Source organism: Eubalaena glacialis, chromosome 1, assembly GCF_028564815.1.
Source record: "Eubalaena glacialis isolate mEubGla1 chromosome 1, mEubGla1.1.hap2.+ XY, whole genome shotgun sequence".
In the NCBI taxonomy this organism is placed as follows: Eukaryota; Metazoa; Chordata; class Mammalia; order Artiodactyla; family Balaenidae; genus Eubalaena; species Eubalaena glacialis.
Genome location: NC_083716.1, coordinates 26,970,612 through 26,988,017, shown reverse-complemented (window position 1 = coordinate 26,988,017; position 17,406 = coordinate 26,970,612). Strand labels below are relative to the sequence as shown.

General features: G+C 44.1%; 1 protein-coding gene across 6 annotated transcripts in view; it reads left to right on the top strand.

Moving 5' to 3' along the window:
- Positions 1-3,102: 3,102 nt before the first annotated feature.
- The window catches only part of GBF1 (golgi brefeldin A resistant guanine nucleotide exchange factor 1), a 118,387-nt gene continuing 104,083 nt past the window's right edge, over positions 3,103-17,406 (top strand). For 5 of the 6 annotated variants that reach the window (XM_061202215.1, XM_061201944.1, XM_061202297.1 and 2 more), the window contains exon 1: positions 3,103-3,361. The gene's annotated coding sequence lies outside the window, so the exon portion shown is untranslated. The remainder of the gene's footprint in view (positions 3,362-17,406) is intronic. The other variant, XM_061202033.1, reaches the window with a different exon arrangement.

Sequence of the window (17,406 nt, the reverse complement as noted above, 5' to 3'; positions counted from 1 at the left end):
CCGCGGAGCCGGGGCCGGTCGGCGGTGAGGTGGGACCAGGCCGCCACCCCGAGCGAATTGGAACGGTGCTGGGGGATAGGACCAGGCGGGAGGGCGCACGGGCCGGGAGAGGCCGTGGGGTTTCAGCGCTCAGACTTCGTTGCCGCTCAAGTTTCGGCGCTTTTCTCCACTTGTCGCTGTCTGTCTCTCTGCCCTTTTGTCTCTGCTCCAATCCTCCCACGTCTCGCCTTTCTTTCCTCTTTTATTTTCTCCGCCACCACTCTGCTTCTGCTGTTTGTCTCACTCCTCCCTTCCCTGCCACTTCGAAAGACTAATTTCTCTTTCTGATCCTCTTTTTCCTTTTTTCCTTGCATTTTTCTCTCTTCCTCTTCTCGGCTACGCCCCCACCCCCCCATCCCCACCCCGACCCCAGCCCTTTTTTCCTGTCCTCCAAGGAAGGTGGCTTCGTGGAGAAAGCAGAGTTTGGAGTGAGACAAACTAAAACAGCATTCTAACCCTGCCACCAGCTGCAACATCACTGAGTGACCTTGGACAAGTAACTATCACTCCCCCCGCAAAATTAAAAGAGGTTCTAGCTGGTTCTCAGGGCTTGGGCTGGGCACTCCTCAGAGGCCTGGGCAAGTTCCCTGTCAGTCTGCACTCTTGTCTCACACAGGCTATGTTCTCCCAGCCTTACCAGGGCTGCCTGCTCCTTGGTGATACCAAGTTCAGTTCTGTGGGCAAGGTGTGGCCTTGGTGTTTGCAGGTTAGGGAGTTGCAAGGGATAGAACAGATGTCCCAAGCAACATGTGGAGTCAGGCTGGGTTTCTAGGGTGTCCCTGAGGGCCCTAAGCCCTATTATATAATATACTCCTAAGGTGAATCTGACCAGTCATGTCTCTGCTTAAAACCCTTCAGTGGCTCCTGTTTGCCCTCAGGATAAAGGCTAAGCTCCCTTGCGTGGCACAGCAGACTTTCAGGACCTGACCCTGTCTTAATCTCCAGTCTCCCAGTGGTTTTCTGCACACCTCTGACAGTAACATATTTCTAACCAGTCTTCATTTTGTCAACTCCTACTCATCCCCCTAAGCTCCACTCAGGCCTCATTCTTTCTGGGAAGCCTTTCCTGAATTCCCACGTTAGCCAGATGTGTAGTCTCTTGCTCCCACAGCCCCGCTGTGTGTACCTCTATTACCCCACCCATGATATGGAAGAGATCAGCTTATGTGTTGTCCCCTATGATGCTAAGATTTAGGAGGGCAAGGACCATGTCTTCCTCATCTTTCTATTCCTAGGCATGATGTAGACACTCAGTACTAAAATCTGAGAGGGAGATGTTTTGTCTGGTAAGATGATGGAGGTTAGAAGGGGCTGGGACATTGTCATCTCTCTCCTCCTTATCTCTAACACACAATTCCATTCATACTTTTAGGTTGATTGATTTCTGGAGGTATGTAGGAGTGGAGATAGGGTAGTAGGGAGTTTTGGCCCACTTAGAAGATTTTTCAGTTGGTTATGCAGGACCTCTCAATCTGAGATAAGCCCAGGAGACCAAATCCCAGTTTTCAAATGAAGGTGGAAAATGGCTCAGAGGTGGGCTGGAAAGATGTGCCATGGTGGTTGTATCCTCTGCCCCTGACTCTCGTTGGGTGAAGGAGGCAATATCCTCAGCTGGACCCAGAGATCAGGAGCCCAACATGCAGGTACAGGAAGCTGTTAAGGAGTTCTTCAATTCTGATGTCAGGCCTGATGGTTTCTTGGTATTAGAGGATTCTAACACAAGGATGGTCTTTGGATGTCTGGTTTTGAGACCACAGTCCTATGGGGTTAGGAATGGAGCTTCCCTGGACTTGAGTCATCCATAAATGGGAGGAAATGGGGAGAGAGTTGGTATCTTTTTTCATTGTCTCCTAGCAGTCTCTTCAGGTCTGCAGGGACACTGGGATTTATTCCAGCAGATGGGCTGGGAAGTCCACCATTCAATCTGCAAGAAGAAAACTTATCCTTCTGTCCTCTTTCTACACACTCTCACTTCTAGGTAATTCTAAATATCCTAGCAACCTCTATCATCTCTTGCCAGGGGAGAGGCAGCTGGGGGCAGGAGAGTGAAGACTGCGGTGGGCATCTTGCCCTCAGGCCTCTCAGCATTTCTAAGGCTTCAGGAAAGGCTTCAGTTTCCTGTCACTGGTGATGTGGACTAACCTGTGTGATTAGCTTTTTTCTAGATAGGTAAAGAGTGTCCAAAGCTTAGGATGAGGGTCAGAGCTGGGAGTCACAGTCTGATAAACTAAAGCATAAGAGGTATCGATGGACAGTGAAAAAGAGAGCTGGACTTGGGGTGGGGACACCTAGGTTTGTTTCTCTGCTCTGTCATTAACTAGCTATACAAACGTGGGGGCCATCTTTCCATTCTGGGATTCAATTTCCTGCTCTGTAAAATGAAAGGACCTGGATTAGATATCCAAGCTTTCTGTCAACTCCCATTGTCTCTATTTCAGGATGATAGGAATGGGGCACAAGACACAGAAACAAAGTTGGGATGGGACAGACTCATTTATGAGAAGCCAAACAGGGCACGCAGACACGACGGTGGGGGAAGGGAGGTTGGAATAGATTGCTCCCTCCATCCTGGAAGGAGCTCAGAACTGCCTAGAAAGGAAATGATCCCTCAAGGGTCACGGTATTGGCCCAGGTGACTTTAATAGGGAGTGGTGGCGGGCTTGCGCGTAGGGTCGGTAGGGTCGGTAGGGTCGTCCACTCAGGCTCTCAAAAAGGACTCCGCCCCCTTTCCAGCAAGTCGTAGCTTTCTTCCCCATAATGCCCAGCAGCCACTGCCAAGCCGTGCACTGCAACCGAACTCTACCTAACTCCACCTCTCCAACTGCCCAGCGCACTTTCTCCTTTTTTATTGGTTTCTCCGTACTGTCACTCAGAGAGTCCTCATATCCGTTGGTTATCCCCTGCCTACCCTTTTCTTTCTCTTGTAATTTCGCCTCTTTAGGCACTACCCGCCTCCCGAAGCCAATTTCCTTCCTTCGATTGGATTGCTGGAATGCCACTTTTCACGATGCAAACCTATGATTGGCTGTGCGCGGCAGGGCTCGCGCAGTGACCAGGCAGTGGGCTAGACTGAGGCTAGTTACCACGTCAGTGAGCTGACAGGGAAGGTAGCCGGCTCCACCGCCCGTTCCGGCCGACTCTTCCTGACCGACTCTGCGGGCCTTGACTTCGGCCTCAACTCCCAGAAACGGGCTCCTTCCCTGCTCCCATCTGCCACCAGAGCCGGGAGAGCCACTCGGAGACGCCTTCGGGGCCCGGGCTGGACATGAACAGCGGCTGCCGGTCCTGGGACTAGGCCCCGCCATTTTGGATCCGCTGACAGGTCAGCGAAGTCTCTTCTTAGAGTTCCAGTGTCGTGAAGGCCGCCCTGACATCGCGAGAGGGAATAAGAGGAGGAGGGCCCTTAAACTGAATGAGCCGGGGTGGGTTAAGGACGCAGGGGCAGGAACGAGACGAGGGAGAGATTGCTGTGGGAGGGAACTGGGAGAGGTGCAGGGGGCAAAGGTCAGGCTCCTGCCGCCAGAGGGACGACTTCAACTCTGGCTTTTCAACCCTTGCGGGTACCGGAATCCTCCCTGTGTTCCCAGGCTTAACCTAGCTGTCAGTTCCTCTCTTCTGGAGCTTTTTGCATCCTAAAGACTCCAGTCCTCAGAAGCTGAAAGCAAATCTGAAGAGTATTGCATCTACTTTTCAGGGTTGATTTTTAGACCTTAGATATGAGAGTTTTTCCAGATTTTGTGCAGCGCCCACTTCTGTGTGACTGCCTCATTAATTCAGCTGAACTGCTTCATTAATGATGAGGAACTAATGCAACCTAGACCAGGTAGTGAGAAAGGGTGTGGAAGGACTGAGGCCAGCCTCCTGGGGACCTGGGCTAAGAGAAGGCTTTCCTTTTATGGGGCTGCTCACCTGCCAGTCTGGGACTGTATGTAAACACTGGACTTACCTTCTGAGCCTGTTTTTTCTTTTACACAATCTTTTATATTGTGTAATATTCTCTTCTGGTATATGTTTTTGGTTGGCATTTCCTCCCCAGGTCTTCACTTGGCCTAAGGAGATGAAGTTCAGTCACAAGGAAGCCACTCTATTATGACATATTTGGACGAGAGCAGAGAGGGATTTGAATACCTGTGAAGTTGGTACTTTGGCCTATTATTTTTAGTGGGTAAGAAGAGTCACGAGAGGTGTTCAGTCAAATAAAAAGTGGTAGGGTCAGGGCTGCAGAGTGAATGATGGAACATAACCCTAAAGAGTATAGTTTATGGCACTGTGATGATCTTTGATAAACTGCTGTATTGTAAAGCTATAAAAGTCCCTCAAGGGTAAAGAACGCCTTTAAAAATGAGGAAGAGTGTAGGTACAGTGTCTTTTAATACACGACATAGAAATTTGTATGCCTTTAAATTAGGTACACAAGGCACTCCTCTGAGCCCTATGGAGGACGCAAATGGAAAGGTCCATTTGGGGATTGCTCTGCTCAGTTTATGCATTTCTTAAAAGCAGTAGCAATGTATGTGCACCAGTCTAGCTAGAGCATGTCAACCTAAATGCCTTTCAGCATGTAGTGGACACTCAATAAGTGTTATCTGTGCCTATTTATTTTGTTTTTGGCTGCACTGGGTCTTTCTTGCTGCGCGTGGGCTTTTCTCTAGTTGTGGCGAGCGAGGGCTACTCTTCGTTGCAGTGCGCGGGCTTCTCATTGCGGTGGCTTCTCTTGCTGTGGAGCACAGGCTCTAAGCTCACAGGCTTTAGTAGTTGCGGCACGTGGGCTCAGTAGTTGTGGCTCGCAGGCTCTAGAGCGCAGCCTCAGTAGTTGTGGCACACGGGCTTAGTTGCTCCGCAGCATGTGGGATCTTCCTGGACCAGAGCTTGAACCCGTGTCCCCTGCATTGGCAGGCAGACTCTTAACCACTGCACCACCAGGGAAGCCCCCCTAAGATTAGTTTTAGTATGTGATCCTGACTTGTGGCCTGATTCTAGCCCTGGCAGTCAGGACTTTTGCATGGTGAGGTAGTAATAAGGAGGATCAAAACCTCATTGTGTTAGAAGGGAAAACTATGTAGGTTCTAGAGTGATAAACTCTGCTCTCCTGAAATTGTGTGTGTGTGCGCGTGCGCACGTTGGTAGGGGAGATAGCATTGTTTATTTTTTTAATTAGGGTATAGTTGCTCTACAATGTTGTGTTAGTTTCTGCTGTACAAGGAAGTGAATCAGCTATATGTATACATTATGTATACATATATCCCCTCCCTCTTGGGCCTCCCTCCCACCCCCCCATCCCACCCATCTAGGTCAAGACAGAGCACCCAGCTGAGCTCCCTGTGCTGTACAGCAGGTTCCCACTAGCTATCTCTTTTACACATGGTAGTGCATATATGTCAATCCCAATCTCCCAATTCACCCCACCCCCCTTCCCCCACCCCGTGTCCACACATTCGTTCTCTACATCTGTGTCTCTATTCCTGCCTTGCAAATAGGTTCATCTGTACCATTTTTCTAGATTCCACATATATGTGTTAATATACGATATTTGTTTTTCTCTTTCTGACTTACTTCACACTGTATGATAGTCTCTAGGTCCATCCACGTCTCTGCAAATGACCCAATTTCGTTCCTTTTTATGGCTGAGTAATATTCCATTGTATATACATACCACATCTTCTTTATCCATTCATATGTTTATGGACATTTAGGTTGCTGTATTGATACTTATTGATTTAAAATAAGTGCGGTGGGACTTCCCTGGTGGTGCAGTGGTTGAGAATCCGCCTGCCAGTGCAGGGGACACAGGTTTGATCCCTAGTCCAGGAAGATCCCACATGCTGTGGAGCGGCTAAGCCCGTGGGCCACTACTGAAGCCTGCACAGTCTAGGGCCTGCGTGTCGCAACTACTGAGCCTGAGTGCTGCAACTAATGAAGCCCGCGTGCCTAGAGCCTGTGCTCCGTAACAAGAGAGGCCACACAACGAGAGGCCTGCGCACTGCAACGAAGAGTAGCCTCTGCTCGCTGCAACTAGAGAGAGCCCATGCGCAGCATCGAAGACCCAACACAGCCATAAATAAATAAGTAAGTAAGTAAATAAATAAAATAAGTGAGGTGGAAATGGTATAGGAAACTGTTTGCATTTTAACTTGCTGATCTATATTGTAGAATTTCCAAAAAAGTAATTTAAAATGGCTAATGAAATGACATAGTCACCTCAGGAAGTATCCAGGTTTGATGGGTCTGCCTTTCTCATCTGGGTTGGTATGCCCTGTTGAGCCCTGTTGTGTTGATAATGCTTTGCATAATAGGCAGTCTAGTCTTTGGGTAGATAGTGTGACCAGTTCAGCATCTTTTCATTTGGGCCTGGAGGTTAAGTCAGACAACAAGATTTTACCTTTTCTTACTTTAAAAAGTCATTTTCTGGATAGGAATAGTTCTTTACTCCCAGCCCCCATCCCAGATCAGAAAATTTGTTTTTCCTTCAAGACTTGTATTTGAGCTTCTTTTTTTTTTTTTTTTCCAGCTTCTTTTTAAAGGTGGCGGTAGACAGTATGTTCTAACCTTGACATTGAGGCTCATTGGCACAGTCGGAACTCAGGTTGTAGGCACATCTCCTCATGAGTAGCTGGGCACCAATCCCAGTTGAACTCGAAGTTCTCAGAGTTACACTGCTAGTTCACTTCCCCGTGTTCCAGAAGGCAGAATGACTGCTACTTTTAGATACTAACTTCATTGATAGGGTACTTAGACTGGCTAGTGTGAGCAGCTGGAGAGGAAAAAGGCACAGCTCCTGCTTTTGAGGAGACCCATTGTATTTATACAGTACTCACTGGAAGGATCAGCCTAGTCTTTTTACACCACTTCTATTGATTGATCACAGTCTGTCCCAGTGGTTCAAGGTGACTAATTAGAGTGATTCTGCTGTTGGGGTAATTGTGGAGTTGAGTTGAAGGGAGAAAGGGAGGTTCATTTTATCTCTGGCTGGAAGAGCTTTGTAAGTGTAATTGGCAGGTGTTTAGCTTTTATTGTTCCTCTTTTTCTGTATTTCAGTATGTTCCACAGCAGTTGTTTAATTAAATGAAAATGTAATAGGGCACTGTGGTGATTTGGAGCCCCAGTTGCAGTGGATGTGATCATGGAAGTAATGATTTGTTGCCATCATGTAAATAAAGCAGGGATTACAAGCTCAAATGCCTGAGTATCAAGCAGGTAATGTAAATGAGGGAAGTGAGCCAGGAGGGAATGTATTAGTAGTGACTGTAGTGTACTGGAATGTGGGCACAGTATGACCATTCTTCCTGTTATTCAAGAGAAACTGGGAATTCAGATCATTGTGTTTTAAACTGTTGGCAACTAGTTAAATTATTTAAAAACCTTTTACAGGAGGAAAGATGTATGTCTGTGGACTAGATTCTGCCTGATGACAGTGGAGGATGACCCCTGATATACAAAATGGGCAGGCCTTATGAGACTTAATCACTGCAATTCTCTACGTATGATCATACAGACTCACTTTTTTTTCCTTTTTATTTATTTATTTATTTATTTTTGGCTGCGTTGGGTCTTTGTTGCTGCATGCAGGCTTTCTCTAGTTGCGGCGAGCGGGGGGCTACTCTTCGTTGCAGTGTGCGGGCTTCTCATTGTGGTGGCTTCTCGTTGTGGAGCATGGGCTCTAGGCGCACGGGCTTCAGTAGTTGTGGCATGCAGACTCAGTAGTTGTGGCTTGCGGACTCTAGAGCGCAGGCTCAGTAGTTGTGGTGCACGGGCTTAGTTGCTCCGTGGCATGTGGGATCTTCCTGGACCAGGGCTAGAACTTGTGTCCCCTGCAATGGCAGGCGGATTCTTAACCACTGCACCACCAGGGAAGCCCGCAGGCGGATTCTTAACCACTGCGCCACCAGGGAAGTCCTCCAGACTCACTTTTTTTTTTAAAGAACGATATAGGGGGGCTTCCCTGGTGGCTCAGTGGTTGAGAATCTGCCTGCTAATGCAGGGGACACGGGTTCGAGCCCTGGTCTGGGAAGATCCCACATGCCGCGGAGCAACTAGGCCCGTGAGCCACAACTACTGAGCCTGCGTGTCTGGAGCCTGTGCTCCGCAACAAGAGAGGCCGCGATAGTGAGAGGCCCGCACATCGCGATGAAGAGTGGCCCCTGCTTGCCACAACTAGAGAAAGCCCTCGCACAGAAACGAAGACCCAACACAGCCAAAAATAAATAAATTAATTAATTAATTAAAAAAAAAAAAAGAACGATATAGGGGGTTCTTTTTTAAAAAAAATATTTATTTATTTATTTATTTATTTGGCTGTGTTGGGTCTTAGTTGCAGCACGCAGGCTCTTCGTTGTGTGCAGGCTTCTCTCTAGTTTTGGCGTGTAGGCTGCAGAGTGTGCAGGCTCAGTAGTTGCAGTGCACGGGCTCTCTAATTGTGGCTCACGGGCTCTCCCAGTTGTGGCACGCAGGCTCTAGAGCACACGGGTTTAGTTGCCCCACGGCATGTGGGATCTTAGTTCCCCGACCAGGAATCGAACCCATGTTCCCTGCATTGGAAGGTGGATTCTTAACCACTGGGCCATGAGGGAAGTCCCCAGGCTCACTTATTTTTTTAAAATAGATTTATTTATTTATTTATTTATGGCTGCGTTGGGTCTTCGTTGCTGCCCGCGGGCTTCCTCTAGTTGCAGCGAGCGGGGGCTGCTCTTCTTTGCAGTGCGCGGGCTTCTCATTGTGGTGGCCTCTTGTTGCGGAGCATGGGCTCTAGGCGCGCAGGCTTCAATAGTTGCGGTGCACGGGCTCAGTAGTTGTGGCTCGTGGGCTCTAGAGCATAGGCTAAGTAGTTGTGGCACACAGGCTTAGTTGCTCCGCGGCATGTGGGATCTTCCCGGACCAGGGCTCGAACCCGTGTCCCCTGCATTGGCAGGCGGATTCTTAACCACTGCGCCACCAGGGAAGCCCACCAGGCTCACTTTTTAATCTTTGTCCTACTCTGCCAACTTTCACCATTAGTTGTCATGTTGGGTGCCCTGAGTGGTTAAAAGATGAGTGGGGGAAAGAAGTCTTGTTTCATTTTTCATCTCCAAGCTGGCAGAAAGGGCATCTTTGGACAACTTTGAGCTTATCTCAGTAGCTCACCTTGCATATAATTCTTGGGATAATCTCAGAATCTCCATAGAGGGAAGAGGGGGAATGGCAGAGCTGAGGTACGCTGGTCACCTGATTATCAGGTTGGGAGGATTTTCCAGTCGTATCCTGTCAGGGCACCAGCTTTTTTCTTGGTTTGATTTTCTCTTACCTCCACCCTTTGAGTAAATTTCTTGAGTCCAGCAAGTTGTTTACTAGTTTAGTAATTTTGGGTCACTCTCAACAAAACACAGAACTATGGCGCGTTCCTTGGCTAGCTCTGGAAACCTTAAAAACTCTGCGTCTTTGGTGCTTCTCTGGGATGTTTGAGAGATCGAGTGAAAATAAACCTCAGAAGGGCCAGTTGATGGTTGTTCAGCTCCCTGGTACCTTCTGCCCTCTCAGAAAGCCCATCAGGGTTTTCGTGGTTTACATAGCTCTGTATTAGACATCAAAGCGCCATGAAAAAGAAGAAAAACCTGAGTCTTTGCCTTTGGAGAATCTAATTTCTAATTGAATAAGAACAACTTTTAAGCAATGAAGAAAAAAAAATAATGGTCTACTAATAATCTATTTAGAACCAAAAAAAATAAGACACATATATACATATGTGAAGAATGGACAATTACATAAAGAATTGTACATTTCACAGAAGAAATGTGAACATGCAAATAGCATATGAGGAGACTTCAGGAAGACACATGTGAAAACAGAAGCATTATGATTTGACTGGTGGATAAATGTGGGTTCTTTTTGTCCATAGAGTGGCTAATATGGAAGATTTGTAACTTCTAGTACAGAAACAAACATGGGATACAGAAAGAAGGTTTGCCTGCCTGGCTTAGAGTCCTTGTCTTCTATGAAGTAATTGTTCTCACAAGAGGTGGATGTGAGCTGCACCAATACTGAAGAGTCAGTCTTAATATTCTTTCAGTTATTCATTTGTTCATTCAGTATTTATCATTTTTCTTACTATATGTTAGGCATTGGGGATAAAAAGGTGATAAATTATGGTCTCTTTCTGAGATGCTCATAGACTCATGGGAGAGACAGACTAAATAAATAATTATAAATGAGTATAAGATATGTTTAAATAGAGGTATGTACTGTGCCATAGGGTGACAAAAAAGGAGTATTAATACTCTCCGGGAGAGTGGGTTAACTAGGGAAGATTTAACAGAGCAGGCATTATCATAATAACAGCCAACCTTTTTTTGGGTTTTAATATTCCTAATAGCATGCCAGGCCTTACAACAAATGGGTGAGGAGGTACTATCTCCATTATGCAATGCAGAACTGTAAACTGGGAATCAGAGAGGCTAAGAAACTTGGCTAAGATCATATAGGTAATAACAGTCAGGAATACCACTGTGGTATTCTGATTCTCTCATTGACTTTTGGATGGAATGAGTAAGGGTTAGGGTTTATACAGCATATAAGGGACATCAGTGTCCCCAACCCAGCTTAAAAGCAGAACATTACCAAAACTGGGGCAGCGGGTATGCCCTTCCCTATTAGTCACGTCTCCCCTCCCCTTAGCCAACTGTTGTAAATTTTTTGTGCATTTCCCTGGGGTATAGTCTTAGCAGTGGAATTGCTGAGGTATAGAATATGAAGTTCTTCAACTTTGCAAGATAATGCCAAATTGTTATCCAAATGAGTTGTATCAATTTACAGACTCAACAGCCACTTGGTCTGTATTTTTACCAACTTCTGGTATTGTCAAATTAAAATTTTGTGCTATTTTGGAGGTGTAAAATGGTTTCTCATTATCTTATTTTGTAATTTTATTGACTATTAAGCTAATAATCTTTTCATATATATATTTACTGTTTGTATTTTCCTTATTCTGTGAAATGCCTGTTCATGTCTGTTGCCAGTTTTGGGGAGGATTTATATGTCTATCCTTATAGTTTTGTAGCAGTTATATTATGGATATTGCTGCTTTTTTAAAAAAATTTTTTATTGGATTATAGTTGCTTTACAATATTATGTTAGTTTCTACTGTGCAGCAAAGTGAATTAGCTATACGTATACATATATCCCCTCTTTTTTGGATTTCCTTCCCATTTAGGTCACCACAGAGCATTGAGTAGAGTTCTCTGTGCTATACAGTAGGTTCTCAGAAGTTATCTATTTGATACATAGTATCAACAGTGTATATATGTCAATCCCAATCTCCCAGCTCATCCCCCCACCCCCCCAGCCCCTTTCCCCCTTGGTATCCATACGTTTTTTTCTCTATGTCTGTGTCTCTATTTCTGCTTTGTAAATAAGATCGTCTATACCATTTTTTTTCAGATTCCACATATATGTGTTAATATACGATACTTGTTTTCCTCTTTCTGACTTCACTCTGTATGACAGTCTCTAGGTCCATCCATGTCTCTACAAATGACCCAATTTCGTTCCTTTTTATGGCTGAGTAATATTCCGTTGTATATATGTACCACATCTTCTTTATCCATTCTTCTTTGCTTCTTTATTATATGTGTTACATATATTTTCTCCCAGTTTGTGATTTATCTTTTCCTCTTTTTTATGGTGTCTTTTGAATAAATGTCTTTAATTTTAACATGGTTTAATTTACCAGTTTTTTTAATGGGTTCTGCTTTTTGTTTCCTATTTAGGTACATCTCCCCTATGCTGAGATTATAAAAATATTCTCATATATTTTTTTGGCCACGCCACATGGCTTGCGGGATCTCAGTTCCCCAACCAGGGATTAAACCCGAGCCACGGCAGTGAAAGCGCTAAATCCTAACCACTAGACCACCAGGGAACTCCCTCTTAGAATAAGTTTTCAGGTTTTGCTTTTTTACATTTAAGTCTTTAACTCATTCTAAAGAGAATTTTTGGTATTCCATGAAGGATCCAATTTATTGTTTGTTTCTCCTGCTTTTGTTTAGATCTAGAGGGAGTTGCCAGTTGCGGGATGCCGCAAAGCACTGTTGTAATCCTAAAGGCCCAGCTTTAAACAGATTGTGCTTTCAAAGAATATATGTTGCTCACAGTCTCTGAGCAGATAAGCCACTAGCTTATTTGGCTGGGGGATATTCGTTGGTGTGTATTTGGTCATTCCTTCTCATATTATTTCTGATAAAAGGTAAACCTTAAGTTCTTTTCTACCATACTCGTGAGGTCTCTGCCGGCCTTTGTGACCTTATGACAAGGGGTTCTAGGCCATTGGCTACCAGACAGCAAGTGGTTCATCGGAGCTTCCCATTTGAACATCAAGGACAAATTCCCTTGGGAGATTCTTGGGTGAGGAGACATGCTCAGAGGCTTGGAGGGAGATTAGGCAACTCTGCATAGTCCTTGAAAATAATTTCTCTTTATTCCCGAGATGTTTCTTTTTTACTAAGAAACTTAAGACAATGATTTTTTGCTTAGATCTTTGCTATCTTAGAAAATTGTTAGCTTTTGATGCCTAATGAATTTTGATTGAGTGTTAGGTTGATTATTTCAGTTGGTATCCCAGTTCAAAATTTATTTCCTCCAGAAAGCCTTCCAAATAGCATGTAGATCCTATTAGATCTCAGTTAAGTCCTGTTGACACTTTTGTTTGCTATTTGTAGTGTAGTGTTGTTGTTATTTACTTGTTGCTTGTTGTTCTCAATATAGGTGTTTTCTCTCATTCTCTTAGTTCTTTAAAAGAGAAATTAAACGGACTTCCCCGGTGGTCCAGTGGTTAAGACTCTGCACTTCCACTGCAGGGGGCGCGGGTTCGATTCCTGGTTGGGAAACTAAGATCCCACATGCCGCGCAGCGCGGCCAAAAAAAAAAAAAGGAGAAATTAAATATTCTTATTTTATAGTGGCCCCCTCCAGGCCCCCCAAAATATTTTTTACAATGATAGGTAGTCTGTATATGTACTATATATATTGAAAGCCCTCCATGATATGCTTCCCCTGCAACTTGCTTTTCTAGCTTTACATGCTATTATTCTCCTAGGAATAATGTTCCAACAAGTCTGGAATAATCATGACCCCCTAAATACATACTGCATTTTCCTGCCAATAAGCTTTTACTCTTGCCATTCTCTCCTTGTGTTTTTTTTTTAATTAATTTTTTTTAAATTTTTAAATTATTATTTATTCATTTATTTTTGGCTGTGTTGGTCTTCGTTTCTGTGCGAGGGCTTTCTCCAGTTGCGGCAAGCGGGGGCCACTCTTCATCGCGGTGCGCGGGCCTCTCACTATCGCGGCCTCTCTTGTTGCGGAGCACAGGCTGCAGACGCGCAGGCTCAGTAGCTGTGGCTCACGGGCCTAGCTGCTCCGCGGCATGTGGGATCTTCCGAGACCAGGGCTCGAACCCGTGTCCCCTGCATCGGCAGGCAGATTCTCAACCACTGCGCCACCAGGGAAGCCCTCTCCTTGTGTTTTTGACTGTTTGAACCCTGTCTTTCACTTGCCTTTCCAGGGCCCTCTGCCAGAAATAATTTTCTTTGCTTCACTACTGTGACACTGTGTATCACTTATGTATTAGAGATATGTATGGGTTTGTGTGTAGATGTATGTGTTTAATCTACTAGATTATACATTTCTTGTGGGTGGGTAGGGACAATTCTGTATGACTCTGTCTAGCATTTTGCTTAGCATGTGCTAAGTAATATCTGGTTGACTGAAATAAATGTTTGTTAGTTAACTTTGATTGCTGCTCTTAATCATTTATACATGGAATAATACAACTACTTTTCTGTAGCGCCTACTCATTAAAAAAAATCCGTTAATTAAAATTTAAAAATAGGTAATATATGTATGTGACACAAAATTCAAAAAGTACAAAAGAATATGCAGAGAAAAGTAAGTCTTCCTCTCACCACTGTTCCCCAGTTCCTTTCTCTGGAGGCAACCTCTGTTAGGAGTTTCTTTTTTTTTTTTTTTTTTAAATTAATTAATTAATTAATTAATTTTTGGCTGTGTTGGGTCTTCGTTGCTGCACGGGCTTTCTCTAGTTGCAGTGAGCGGGGGCTACTCTTCGTTGTGGTGCGCGGGCTTCTCATTGCGGTGGCTTCTCTTGCTGCGGAACAGGCTCTAGGCATGCGGGCTTCAGTAGTTGTGGCACGCGGCTCAGTAGTTGTGGCGCACGGGCTTAGTTGCTCTGTGGCATGTGGGATCTTCCCAGACCAGGGCTCGAACCCGCCCTGCAATGTGTCCCCTGCAATGGTAGGCGGACTCCCAACCTCTGCGCCACCAGGGAAGTCCCTTAACATCTTTATTGGAGTATAATTGCTTTACAACGGTGTGTTAGTTTCTGCTTTATAACAAAGTGAATCAGCTATACATATACATATATCCCCAAATCTCCTCCCTCTTGCGTCTCCCTCCCACCCTCCCTATCCCACCCCTCTAGGTGGTCACAAAGCACCGAACTGATCTCCCTGTGCTACGTGGCTGCTTCCCACTAGCTACCTATTTTACATTTGGTAGTATATATAAATCCATGCCACTCTCTCACTTTGTCCCAGCTTACCCTTCCCCCTCCCCGTGTTGTTAGGAGTTTCTTAAAAAAACCTTCCAGGAACTTCCTTGGTGGTGCAGTGATTAAGAATCTGCCTTCCAATGCAGGGGACATGAGTTTGATCCCCGGTTGGGGAACTAGGATCCCACATGCCGCCGGGCAGCTAAGCCTGCGTGCCTTAACTACTGAGCCTGTGCGCCTCAACTAGGGAGCCTGCGTGCCGCAAACTACAGAGCCCACGTGCTCTAGAGCCTGCGTGCCACCACTAGAGAGAAGCCTGCACGCCATAACAAAAGATCATGCATGCTGCAACGAAGATCCCGCGTGCCGCAACTAAGACCCGACGCAGCCAAAATAAATATATAAAAATAAATAAATAAAATAAAATGTAACATGTATTTAAAAAAAAAAAATCCAGAGATCTAGAGCATACTCATCTTGCCTAAATAATTTAAGGAAGGAGAGATACTAGAGATTTTATCTTTTCTGATACTTTATTTTTGAATTTGTTTATCTTTCTTCTACTTCTTGGTTCTCCTCCTCTTCATCGTGGTATGTTCTCATCCTTGAATCTTATTTATTCATTGAAGAGAACATTGTTGTGTGTCTAGAGCATTTAGTCTTCTGAGAGTAACCTAGTTGTTTCTTTAAATTGTCTTTAAAATAAGTGTTGTCTTTTGTTGGGTTCCCTTGTGGATTGGGAGAGGTGTTATGGGCCTGGACAAAATTTGTACCAGTTCTTTTTTCCTTTATCATAGTGGTTTTCGTTCTTCTCACTTTCTTGTGTAAAAAATATGCAAATAGAGCTACTTGCAGGGTGCTTTTTTTCCCTCCATATCTCTGGCTCAGTTTTCTTTTAGATCCTGCTGAACTGTATAAATGCCTCAAGGGCAGAAATTGTATCTCATTTCTTTCATAATTATTAATTTTTAATTATATTGATGGTACAGTAATATGTTCTCCTTGTAAAAAGTTAAAACATAGATAAGGCTAAGTATCCTCTGATTACACCCTGATTTCATAGTATCTTCTCTAGAGATAACTATGGTTGTTGAGTTTGGGGTACATCTGCCCAGACCTTTTATTCTGTGTTTATGTATCTCTCTATATGCCTGTACAAAATACATTAAGTATACTTAACAGCATAGATGACTCACAAACATAATGTTTCAAGGGAAAAGGGCAAATTGCAGAAGAATACATACAAAATGATATTAATTATACAAAATATAAAAATATGCAGAATGATACATATTGTCTAGAGATACATATCAATGAAGTAAAAGTGTAAAGAAACATAAAAGTTTAATAAACATCAGATTAAGAGTAGTGGGACCAGGGCTTCTCTGGTGGCGCAGTGGTTAAGAATCCGCCTGCCAATGCAGGGGACACAGGTTCAAGCCCTGGTCCAGGAAGATCCCACATGCTGCAGAGCAACTAAGCCCGTGCGCCACAACTATTGAGCCTGTGCTCTAGAGCCCGCGAGCCACAACTACTGAGCCCGAGTGCCACAACTACTGAAGCTCGCGTGCCTAGAGCCTGTGCTCTGCAACAAGAGAAGCCACCCAATGAGAAGCCCGCACACCACAATGAAGAGTAGCCCCCACTCGCCGCAACTAGAGAAAAGCCCGTGTGCAGCGACAAAGACCCAACGCAGCCAAAAATAATAAATAAATAAATAAGTAAATAAATTTATGAAAAAAAAGAATAGTGGGCCCTATAGATGAAAGAGAGAAGGATGTAATTAGGGAGGACACACAGAGACTTCAGTTGTACTGTTCTTAATCTGGATACTGGTTGTTATATTCTCTTTATATCTTACTGTATGTTAAATACTGTATATTTTTGAAAACAAAAATCTAGTATTTTATGTAAGGTGGGTTGGTTGGTTGGCTTTTACATAGTTGGCAACATACAGTCATGCATTACAATTTTTTTTTTCATTCCACAGTATGCCTGAAGCTCTTTCCATGTCTTATTTGCTTTGTATCCTTAGCACTCTGAAAGATGCCTTATGCATAGTAGGTGCTTATTAAGTAAATATTTTTGGAATTCCTTTCCTTACTATGTTAGCCTTACTGTTTTAATTTTCCTTGAGCCTGATCTAAATGTTTGTCTAACTGTACGTCTCCCCTACCCTGCTTTCTATCTCTTTCGTTTTTTAAAATTTTGTCTTTTCTGAGGAGGATTTCTAAACAATGGGAAGTGATTAGGTTGATTTTACATGCTCCTAGGGTTTTCTCTATGCCAAGAAGAGTCTACCTTTCTGTCTGCTTATTAGAGATTTCCTGCTATAAGCAAGTGAACTTGACTTTTCAGAACTTTTCAAAGGTTGCATCACTGCCACTGTCCAATTTTCTGGAGCTGACTTGGCAGAATGGATGCAGTCTATAAATTGACATTGTAACTGTGGTTCCAAACCAGGGCTATTTTTCTAACAGCCTTTATTCTTTTCTTTTAACTTAAACCTTCATTATTTATTGAGTTGATAAAAAAGGAAGAACAAAAGGAAGATCTGAAATATTTCTTTAACAAACTAGCAACACGGATGTATCTGCATATCTATATGATTCGTAGGAGAGATTTGGGGGACAATTGACTTTGAAGAATTTGACATGCTTGTTAGAGATTGTTGAGGTGCCTTTGAAAAGTTTCTGGTGTGATGCTTTTTGAGTTGTATCTTGAACTTGCGGAGACCTCTAGAAGAGCCAGGTAGTTGGATTCATAACATAAGAGGGGCTTCATCCCATCTTAGTATTACAGGTGGGAAATCTTGGTACTGAAAAGTTAAATCATAGT